Below are 12,663 nucleotides of genomic sequence, written 5' to 3'. Positions count from 1 at the left end.
TCAGTGGGTTTGTTCAAATGTAAATAATGTTGGTTTGTTATTTCATATCATAAAAGTTGTATCCTTGAATTGTTTAACAAGTGCCATTGATAGTAATAAAGTAACATTCAAAACTAAAATTAATGTAAACTGAAGAAGCCTTGTTGTTAGTCACAGCTTTTGTTATCCTTTCAGTTTATGCATGGTTAATCAAGGGCACAGGCAAAAGTTATATTTGACTGATTTGTTATGGATCTTTTGATGTGAAAATGTATTGAACTGAACAATACCAGGGACTACCTGGTGAAAGGTAGCTGCAGGGTTTCTATACAATTTCTCAGGTGTGAAGGCCATTGGATGATGAATGGGAACTAATATTGTTATTATTATCAACAATTTTGCATCATTCTGTATAGTTACACCCAAGGTCATGAATTGGTTTAGTTTTGAAAGGGAATTGCAGGAATTGAGTAGTATTTTTTCATGCTTGAATATTTATAAATAGTAATTTCAGTAATTGAGCGTTTTGTGTGTTCATGAATTGGCACATTTTGCTTTTTTTTTCACATGGATATTTCTTTAGAGATGGTGGGGTGATGTGGTGTGGAAATTTCACATAGCAAATAAATGTAGGCATACACGGTAGCTGTAAAAGACAGAAAACAGAAATCACAGAAATGACAGAAAAGACAGAAAAGTTTGGAGTTATGAATTAGAGAGTTGTCAGGAAGCTGTGGGAGTTAAAATGTTGGGAGTTAATGTTTAAAGATGCATGTTCCCATTAATTGATAGTTTGCTGGATTGCCATAAAACTTGGTGGATGCGATTACCATCGGGTGCCGAAAATTGTCAAGGTCATCCGAGTATAGATTGTTGGATTGCCATCAAACTTGGTGAATGTGACAAAATTTAGTTTCTGTAATTAAACAAATTTTTGAGCTACAGGCACCTTAACAGTGCCACCCTTATTTTCAGCTTCATGAATGCCTACTTACCTCGGGCCTTACCTGCCATGTCCGTGCACGGATTACTTTCATCATTTCATGCACTCAGATCAACAGTAGCATGGCTATCGGGGGGAGGGGCCGGGGCGTCAGGGGAAAAGGGGCAGCTTTTCAGCCGGCCTAGACTTTTTTATTAAATTGTTTTCATCTAATTGTGGGTAACTTGTGAAGTTTGCTTATTTTTGGAATGGATATAGAGTCTTCAATTGTGTCTCCTGCTTTATCACAATTTGTTGTGCCATATATAGTAAAAGCTAATAAAAATCTAATTGTGGGGATCATATCAGCATCCACCCCTCGCCATGTACTCCTGTACTCCACCACCACAAAGTTCTCGCCAACATCACATGCACTTCAAATAAAGTAGCTTATACCATACTCACTGCGCCACTAAGAAACTCTAAAAATATGCAGGTATGCAAAACGATCCTGCTGTGTATCAGCAGGTCCTGTAGCTGGTCAAGGCTTTCTGGCTTAGAGCATAGACCATTTAAAACATGCTTTGAGGCACAGTCCAGACTTTTGTGACAGTGTTACATTAGGACCACATAGAGTCTATACAGTGATTCATTTCGACTCATTCTCACTCATTTGCATTCATTACTATCAATAACTACTCTCTAGTTCATAACTCCAAACTTTTCTGTCTTTTCTGTCATTTCTGTCATTTCTGTTTTCTGTCTTTTACAGCTACCGTAGGCATACATTGTATTTGCAATAGTCATGTGATACCTGTAGTACAATTCCTTTTACAAGTGGAGCACCAAGTATCATTCATGGGTTTTTTTATCAGCTTACCAGTGTTTATATAGCAGTGTTTATGTAGCGCATGTACATGTACTGAAGTAGGCCCTATGTGTTTTCTAAAAATAGTTGTCACTGTCAGTTCAATATATTTAAATGTTACAGAAATCTGCATCAAAACCTAGATGTGCCATTCTTTGGTGAACATGTTTAGGCCTACAGACTAAAACTATAAATTTTTTATGTTTTTCTAATAATGTATATGTTGCCACAATTCAAAAAGAAACCAATTTTATGTACAGGCCTACATGACTGTCTGACAAAACCTCTTCATTTATAAGATATCTGTATTTTTACATATTCTGTTGAAAATACATTTTTTTTGCCATTCTACTGTAGGGGATTTATTTTGATAGAATGCCAATGTTTAAGAATATTCTTCAGTAAGAAGTTGTTTTCAAGAGGTCATTGATTTGACTTAAGTGTTTCAACTACCTCAGTCAAATAGTGACCTTTTTAAATGACCTTTTTGCTGAAGACAGTCATTGTACTAATATTACCGTCAATTACGCCTACCTACCAATCATCATCATCAATTATTTTCTTCTTCAATATGGCCACAAAATTTTGTCAATAAAAGAAAGAGATATAATATTAGCCTGCTAATGAAGTAATTATTTGAGATTGAATTGGCTCTATTCCAACCATACGGTCTGCATCTTCAAAGATGGATGGCCCCTAATCATGCTAATGAGTGCAGGCAGCAATTTGCCTGTATTGTTACATCATTATTATACCCTGTTATGTTGCTCCTTAACAAACAAGATGATGTCATAACAAAAATTACTGCTCATCTTTTACCGAATATGCAAATTTACTGCTTCTCTACTCAAGTCGCTTTTAATGTCGAAATTCCTTACAATATTGCATAATAAAGTATTAACCTTCAAAACAGCATCTATTGTTATGTAATATTCTTATTGCATTGTATCTGTTATGTAATGCAGTTATGCGCCTATTGCATTGTGGGAAGGAATTCTGGCACCAAGAGGCATGGTCTTAGTGGCCTTCCTTAATTTCGAAGCCTGCTATTATATATAGGGGAGCTATTGCAGATGGTGTTTTATTGCACTACCCCTGATAAGTAGATTGCATACATAAATCTTGTATAAGAGTCCCTATTAAACTCAGTAGAATGACAAATAAGAGGTTGTCGTCGTTAATGAATGAATAATGTAAACAGAGTGGTTATTTATTTAAAACAAAACAACAAAACACTTCTAATTGTCTACCTGCGCATCCTATCCCAGTCAAATCCAGGATTGCCAAACCCAGTGATTTGTTAGCCCAATTAGGCGACTTTGAAGATTTTTCCTGCGATTTTTGTTGAACATCCCAAGATCCTTGTTCCATAGACACCAATGATAAGGGAAAAGAATAGGCGACTTTTAAATATTGGCTTTCTGCAACTTTTTTTGGGGCGCCCTCTACGGAGGCGTCCCACAATATAGGCATGTACTTGTGAGTAGCTTCTAATTTCAGTCTTACTAGATTTACTCCGCAATTGTTGTGCTATTTTGCTAAAATTATGCCCTTGCTCAGAAATAAATCCACAATATGCTTGGATTTTATTTTATTATTGTTTTCTGTTATGCACAGGATAAAATGGTGTGCGTATATTCTTTGTTTAAAAGACAAAATTAATGGATTTGTAAAAACACCAAATAAATCGAGACCTTTGACCTTTGTAACCACTTTGACCTTTGTAACCAGTTTACCGCCTCTTAGAACCCGATAGACGGTGACCAACACTATGGATTACAATAGCCTAATCTGAATGGCATAGTCCAATAAGCTCAAATAAACAATCATAGTGCAAAATTTGACCTAACTTGCAGAGTATGAGTTTTTGTACCCAAAGTTTCAAAGTCAGGCATCTTATCAAGATCAAGATAGTGATAGTGACATAACAATTAACACGCTTATCTTACCAAGGTCTTATCTATCTGCATGGTAATTGGAAATATTATTATGGTGTAGCCTATTTGTTTTAAGGATGAAACAACTGGCTCCTTTTGCATGGAAATTAGAACAAATTACTATACAAGCTGTATCAAAAGGTTTGGTACCCAGCAGTTTTGATAGTAATTGAAAAGCCTGGTTCTTCCAAATGCAATATCGGGTCCCCCTTAAAATGATAAAATGATCAGACCATAAATCTTTTGTGACTGTTTATGACATTAATCAACAAATTATGCGGATCCTAGATGTGTCGAGGATGTTATGTTTATGAACAAAACGTTACGTTTGTATTTTCAACATTGTTAATCATTGCTACGTGTATGTTAACAAATGAAAGTTCTGTAATTATTTTAATTCTTCAATGCTAAGTTAGTAAGTATTCTTTTGGATATCATCAAATTGTAAATCTCTAGTCAGATTTTCAGTGTGTTAACAACTATGTATCAAAGATGTTACGTTCATGTACAAAACATTAACGTTCTTATCTTGTAAACATTGTATACCCATATAGCTACTTTTGAAGAATGAATGTTCTGTAATTGTCTTTTATCCTTCATCTCTATTAGATTTTCAGTGTATTAGCAAGTAGATGATGTATATGTATCACAGACGTTATGATGTATATGTATCACAGACCCGGGATCACAGACGTTATACATTCATAAAAACTTTTCTTTTGGTCAACATAGGGTAGATCCTCTTCTATACTATCCATCATATACCCCCTGCATAACGAAATTCAACAATATTCAATATCCAAAGCAATATCATCACTACAATATGCCCCAAAATTGAACTCCCCACCCCACATAATCGCAAATTGACACGACAGCTTCATTCCAATTCAATTTATTTCATCCAAAACGGTCCTGTGATACACCTTCCCCAATCAAACACATTTGTCTTGCATTTGATCATCTTCTACTCTGCCCTAGAAAAAATCATTATGATACCAAATCCCCGGGACCAAATCTAAACACCATGCCATGGAATTCACCATATCACGTCCAAGCTCACATAATTTGGGCGCCCCATTCCTTTTTTAAAGGAATTTTTATTTAGTTTGCTGTGCCTGTATTAACCAATCATGAAGAGAAGGATTGGGTGATTTTTTCCATTGGGCTGAAATTTTTTTTGGCAACTCGGGTCAAATCAAGTGTATCTCTTCAGCTGTTAATATTTTATGCATCAGGAAGCTAATTACACAAAAATAAGGTGTTTTTTCTGTTTGTTGATTTTCCTTTAAATTGAGTCTTATGGTAAGGTGACAATGATTGAATTTTTTTGCAATTTTCCAAAAAAATTAATTATGTTGTTTTGTCTCTCAGGTCGAAAATCAAATGGAGATTTTTCCTACTGTAAACAGGGTTATACAATGTACATAATTCGCCATCGAGGTGGTTACGTAATTCTCTTGGTTACCGGATCACACTATTGTGGTATGCCTTCAAGTGCCATATACTTTAAGTGGTGATTGTTTCGATCATGGTTTAATAATCAGGTGTGTGATCCAGTAACTTTGCTGGCGAATTGAAATCTTAGCAAAGGGGGAATTTTTAGACAGTTATGCATTATTTCATCTTGTGATTTTATAATTGTATAGGCCTATATCTTACATTGCCATGAGTATCATGCAGGGTGGATGGGAGGCTTTATTGAACCCACTGACTTCGGTAAAACTAAAATTGTGGCACAGAAGAGATTCATGTGCAACTGACACTGGACTTTCAATGCTAACAGATATGCCTCTGTCTACATCACCTTAAGCTTATGAAATTTATATATCGTACGTTTGTGCTTGCATATGGAGGAGATGCAGCAATCAGCCAGTCAGGTGATTACCTCGGCAGATTCGGAGAAAACTTGAGTTCAACAGCATCATCTAGCGTATTATTAGCGAAACATCATCATCTCTACCCTAATCTAATATAAATATAATTTTGAATTTTACGGATAGGACGAGCGCAGTAGTGTTTGTAGTTTGCTAGTCAGTCAGTGCAGCTGTTTCGGTTAGATCTAGGTTACGCTAGCAGTGCCTAGACTTTTACGAAGGCTTGGACAAATACCTTATGTTATATCAAGCGTTACTGCATTAGACTCGGTGACAAAATATCCTATACTGAATTTATATTTCATAAGATAAAGATAAAGGGGTATTTCTTTTAAAAGCTATCTATTATAGTGAATGTGTGGACTTGCGGTTTATGTAAATCTGGTTGGAGGTATGAAAGTACAAGTCATTTTATTTAGGTGTGGTACTTGATGAAAATATTTCATTTTTTGTGTGACAATAATGTAATATTATAATAATGGTTGAGGCCTGAAAAAAATAACTCTTGTTATATAAATCAATTTAGTTAAAAATGATCTTACTGATATCTCTGCATTGTACCAAAGATGTTACATAATTTGTAAACTATTGGCGGCTTTTATAAACAAGTTTAATATGGCTGCATTGGTTTACCAATTTTGTTTGCTGGTTAATAATTAAAGCATAATGAAGAAGATGAGAAACAAAACTGATGATCTCAGTTAATAATTAGCAATTTATCAGGCTGTTTGTAATGTGAATACATTTTGGCGGTTAGAATCGAAAGTGGATGCTTGGTCGGTTACTCTATCACTACAGAGAGTGCCGAATTGAAATGAAGCGTATGGTATATGACGGAGCGATGGCCACCCCATCAATAGCGTATTTTCAATTGATATCGCCTACGTTATGTCACTTTATGCACTTGAGACCAGTGACATTGGCAGGTAAGGCTTAGACTTTGCCCAGTTACTATCAGCACCACGAGATAACGTATGATAGCAAAAAGATACGAGGGATATATAGATGAAGTGTCATGTCAATGGTACAGGAAGCGAATACATAACAGACGTGATGGTCAAACTGCAGCCACATGACAGGCTGTTCCAATTGAAATCCATACACCCGCTGTGGAAGACACAACCTTAATCTTCCACACAGGGAGTGTGTTTTTATAATAGGATTATTTGAATCGGCGACTCCATTTGAAATTCACACACTCCTGTTTGGGAGATTATAGAGGGTGTATGGATGTCAACTGGAATAGCCACATGGCAGTGTTGACCCTTCAGGGACTTGCACAGAGTCTGAGTCATTGACCGATGCTATCCTCCTCTTTCTCGTGTTTGTCCAGTCGGAGAGGCGAGCGGTCAATGCGAGTTATTCCGTACGCCGGTATTACTCTAGAGAGACTGAAATCGTATCTTGTTATTTTGTCATGTAGATTTATGCAGCTTTGGTTAGCTCGTCTGTAAAGGTCATAGATTGGTGTTTGTTGTGTATGACATTACGGATGTTGTTATTAGTAGAATTGGAAACAACATTTGGGGATTATGTTACAAATGTCATGATTATATATGAGACTTATTTGCTGTTGAAATTGTCATGTTTTCTAATGTGAAATGTCAGTAGGATTAAACAGTTTTCTGATTTTGAAATTCTGGCAACATTTTTTCAAACAGTTGACATGTATATGAACAAAGTTGTATCTTTTGGCATGTGTTGTTGTAGAATGAGTTGTGTAAATAATGTTATTTTGAACAATTGCTAAAACAACAACAACATTGTATTGTTAAACAGACAATTAAGTTTTTAGTTTGAATAAAGAAAATAAAGCAACTCTTGAAATGAAAAACATTTATTCACATGCAATATAATTATGATCATTACATGTATGTTATTGTTAAGAAAATACAGACAATTAAGTTTTTAGTTTGAATAAAGAAAAAATACTTCTTGAAATGATAAACTTTCAGTCGCACACAATTTATAATTATGATCATTACATTTATGTTAAGAAAAAATGCTATTTTCAGTACAAAAGCCAAGTCAAAATAATGTTATCATTACAAAAGCCAAGTTAAAAATAAATAATGTTATTTTTAGTACCAAAAGCCAATTCAAAGTATGAACAATGGCTGAAATAACAACAACATTGTAAATGGTCATTTTCACGGTAAAGGGTGTAACTTTGGATTTTTAACATTTTGATCCGTAGTTTTCTAATAAAGCCACAGAATTCCATGATTTTTGGCCACATAAGTCATCTAGTTAGCAGCTACCTTGGGTAGCATAATCATCTTCGGGAGTTACTGCGTTCAGTTTTAGCAGGCTTAAATGTACCTAATATTGCCATTTTGAAAAACTGTAAAAACAGTAACATTTTGTAAAACCCTGTGTTTTCTTCAGTTAGTTCATGGATAATTTTTCTTATCCTGAAAGTACGGTCATATGTTCAGTAAACACTGCCACATTAGATTTAATTGTGAACAGCCCTGTATTTTTGAGAACCGGACTTCGATATTTGTCGTTTCGGAGGTTTCATTTTCCGTTAACAATTGTTAACAAACTTTGTGGGTATAGCTTTGGTTCATAATTCTTGGTTATTTCTTCACTTCTTCTTGATTCATAACAGTTGATATCTTAACTTGAAATGGGTAACAAAAATTAGTTGATTTGCAAGCTTTTAAAATTTTTATAAAATCTTGACTTCAAAGAGCCGATTTTCCGTTAACTTTTTTTTGAAGCCTCCGAAACAAACTGTTCAGCAAGCTTGGGCAAATATAAATAAAAGAGCTCATCCAATCTATTTATCAAAATGTAGCAAAGTAGATCCTCAAGTCACTTGTTTTTAAATCATGGAGATATATATCACCGTTTGAAAATGGGACCCAATACAACCTTTCCGTTAACAATTGAAGCCTCCGAAACAAATGAAGCCTCCGAAAAAACAGTAAGCTTAATTATCATCTATGCATATCTAAATTGGTATGTTCCATATTGATATCTGCATTGTAATTGTTGCATGATATGTGCAGAATGTCATAAATTAAAAAAAAATTGATATTATGGTTAATGCTTGAAAAATATACTGATATCCAAGAAAGCCCGCTTTGGAGGCTTCACATGCAAATAACACCATACTTAACAAATGGGTGAAAAAATTACCATGTTATAAATCTACAATATCTGCCGCATAGAATCATTGATTCAATACACACAAGAAAATAACAGCTTAGATGATCCCAACAGTGTTGTTTTCAAAAAAACTACTTCTGCAATGTTTAACCATTGTTAACATGAAGCCTCAAAAAAAAAAAAAAAAATGACTTGCTGTGATAATTTAATTTTTGTCACAACTGAAATTCAATACTTAGAAGCAAAGCATGAAAATTGGTAATTGTGATATTTTTACCTATTTTTCATGTCAACTTGTAGTAGTTAGCCAAATATTTTACTTTTATGATCACCTGTGTTGTTAACTGAAGCCTCCGAAACACAAATCGCTTGAATTGCCAATTCTAAAAAATAACTCCAATTTCTGTGAAACTTGGCTGGGAGGTTCCTTTCATCAAGTAGTATTTGTACATGAAGTTAGACATTTAAATTATTTTAGGAACCCAATTAAAACTTAAAAATATGTTTAAGGTTGGGAAATTTCCATTGCAAATGACCCTTGATGTTAAAAATTTCAAAATTGCAATTACAAACATAGCAAAACATGGTATAAAATTTAACTTATATCTGTTGACTTACTTTGGAATGGGATTTCACATGTATTCCAGCTTTCATGTCATAATTTTCTGAGCTTATGTAAAATACATTTTTCTTAGATTTTAACCAAAATGTTATGGAAATGTCAAATTTTTATCAGAAATCAAAAGGTTTAAGCCTTGAAACACTATTTTACTCGAATTTAAGTTGCTTCTATGCATGATTACAGTAAACAGAAACATATTTAAGTGGTTTGAAATTTTGACCCTAAAAATCAAAAGTTACACCCTTTACCGTGAAAATGACCAAATAGCAAAACATTATTATTGTATTGTTGATAAACAGAAAATTTAGTTTTTAGTTTGAATAAAAAACACTTGATATGATCAACGTTCACTCTCACAGCATAATGTTAAGATGTAATAACTGAGTTGCGCACATACTGTGTACGGATCATTGATTGCGGTGGTATGACATCATTCCGATGGGTTTTGAGGTGTGTTTATACTAGAATACATCTTGCCCCTGCCCCATATTTCAAGCAATGAACAATAATAAACCCACACTTCTACCTCATCCTATTAACAATAAATGAAACTAATTTACCCCGGCATGTGATCATAATAATTTGATGACTTATTTGAAGAAACCACATCCCACTTTGTCTTGTCAACTGACACAGTTTCCACGTAAAATTTGAAGAAAAAATATGACTCATTTCTTTGTGCCAAAAAGTCTTCCCATCAAGTGATGTTATTATTGCCATATTTGAGTCCACGTGGAAGTAACGATGATGACATCAGGAACTTTCAACCGTGAACTCATCATCATCATCTGATGTTCGCATCATCATCATTGTATGCATGGTTAGAACAAGTACCACTAAGAGTGAAAGCGCGGGCAATTAATAACTGATGCGAAATAGCAGGTGTCTCGAAATGGCTTTTTGAAATGCTACAAATTGTGTTTTTACTTGACTTGTAATCAATAATTTGTGGCAAATTGATGTTTTTTTGCCTTTTTATTGGTAACGGGTTTAATAATGCAATTTTCTTCCTTATTTGACTAGTGTTAGTGAACAAACCAACACATCAATGAAGCTTTATTGAAAGAAAATCGTTAGAGAGGGAGAGACTTAAAAAATGTTAGTTATGTTTCTTGATATGTACTAATACAAAAAATGCTATTTTGACCCACTAATGCTTTTGTTACAGAGGGTGGGGGTGGTCAGATTTGCTGCGATAATATGCGGGTCTGTGCCGGGCCTGGGTCCATTTATAAAGTAGTCTTTGTCAAAGACTACTTGCGATTAAAGGGGGGCGGGATGAGTTTATTCCCTTACAATTACATAAGACTGGTGAATTAAATGAGCTGCATGTGGAATAGGACATATTATATTAATTTTCATAACTATGAAGAATCCTGATTTAAAATGTAAAAACCCCTTTTAGATTCGGTAGTATGACTGAGTGAACTTGTGTGATTTTTTTCAACTTTGATAATTTATGAAATGTTGTAACAGATAATTTAGCTGCACAGTGAGTCTGTCATATTTGCAACATGAAAAACAGTAACACGTTTGCTCTGTCCTGTATCTGTGTAGTGTGTACATGTATGTAGAACAGTGAAATTGCAACCACAAAATGAGTCTGAAATTGAGTTCTCGTTTTTACCAGTCAAATTTGAAAATTATAATTGAAATGGAAATAAAATGAAAATTTCAAATGGATGTAGATATTAATTACAGGCTTCAAGGTACCAGCAAATAATAATAAACCAATTGATATGTACAGGTGCTATTGTGTTATTTAACTATTGGGTAATTTAAGGTGTGGTTTGAAAGGAAAAATTTCAAAGCATATGGCAGAATCCATTGTTATTTCTCATTTATTCAATTGATTCTTCCTATTGTGTAAATTATACTTTTTGTATTATTTGATTCAAATCAAATGTTTTTTCACATCAAACGAAGCATATCAGAAAATATAATTTAAATTTTCCTCGAATGTTTTGTACTCAAATAAATTGTCATGTTTCAGTTATTCCATTATGTTATGTTTCAAGTAATTTTTAGCTACATTTTATGCGGTTGGCATATTTTCAGGTATGATAATTGTTCATGTTTTAACCGGAATTTCTGCTTTTGTTACCCGAATTCTGTGTTTGTGTTTATTTTTAGTCCATTTTGGAGCATTTGTGGTAGATTTTACATGCTTTCGATTGTATTCTCACACCTGGCTTTGAAAATAAAAATACAACTTTTAATGACAATAAAAATATTTTATAGTTTGCTAAATCCAAAAGTCGTAAATGTTTCCTGCTGATTGCATAGAATGAGTTAAATGAAGACGAAGTGTAGGAATGGCGAACATGATAAGGCCGAACATGATCCTATTGCAAGCCAGAGAGTGAGCGTGCTAAATATAGGCAATGACTCACATGATAAGAGCACAGCTGGCTAGCTCACTCTATACCGAATGCTGACAGCGCAGAACACGCACAACATGCCCTCTACACCAAGCTGACAACGTTGTTGTTTACTTAAAAATTTAAAACCAACCCTAATGAAATTAGCATTTTGCATTGTTGGGACTGCTGATTGACTGAATGACTGACTGAGATGAGAGGTCATATAACAGTCAACTGTAGAGTAATAATAATTATTATGAGAATAAATATTTTAATCATAAAAAATTTAATAAAAATATAGTATACAAACTTACAATGTACAATGTAGTATTTGGAAATCAATTTTGCAGAATTATTTTAAGGTTGTGTACCATAGAAATTATGCACATACATTTTGTGTTTTGCACATAAGGCCAAGGAAAGTCGATTTTGAGTTTCCCGTCACCCGCCCTCACTTCATTTTCTGACCCTCACTTGAATTCATTATTGTAATTTTCCAAAAATTACCAATAAAAACTGGTTATATTTGCACAAAAAAAAATGAATATCCCTTTATTTTTTGTGGAAAAATCAAAATCAAAACATGCATTTTGCTGTCAACCTTGCAGACTCTTTTTAATATACCGGTACTTTTGAATCTCATTTGGGCTAAACATCCATCTTCAAGTGAGTGAGCAGCAAATATCAACACATTTTACATGCGTGTTGGTCATATAATGAAAGGCAGAAAAATAATGAATAATGAAAAGGTTACCTCACTTGTTTTCAGAAATTATGTGACGGGAAACTCAAAATAGACTGTTAGGGGCCTAATGGTCAAAATAATATAATATATGAAATGTTTGAAATCTGTGTTATGGCAAATTTTGTATTTGCATTGACAATATACAATGTAAACAAGACATTGTTCATGTGTTTTGTATAAAATTTACATTAAAAAGTTTCTCAAAATTGATTCATTCAGGTTGCAATTTTCTTGTA

The 12,663-nt window shown here is 33.9% G+C and overlaps 1 protein-coding gene across 5 annotated transcripts in view; it reads left to right on the top strand.

Moving 5' to 3' along the window:
* The window catches only part of LOC140135936 (uncharacterized), a 106,200-nt gene that overhangs the window by 59,382 nt on the left and 34,155 nt on the right, over window positions 1-12,663 (top strand). The window lies entirely within an intron of this gene.

This window comes from Amphiura filiformis, chromosome 16, assembly GCF_039555335.1.
Source record: "Amphiura filiformis chromosome 16, Afil_fr2py, whole genome shotgun sequence".
Taxonomy (NCBI): Eukaryota; Metazoa; Echinodermata; class Ophiuroidea; order Amphilepidida; family Amphiuridae; genus Amphiura; species Amphiura filiformis.
The sequence above is the reverse complement of the archived record's forward strand: the minus strand, read 5'-3'. Positions and strand labels throughout refer to the sequence as shown.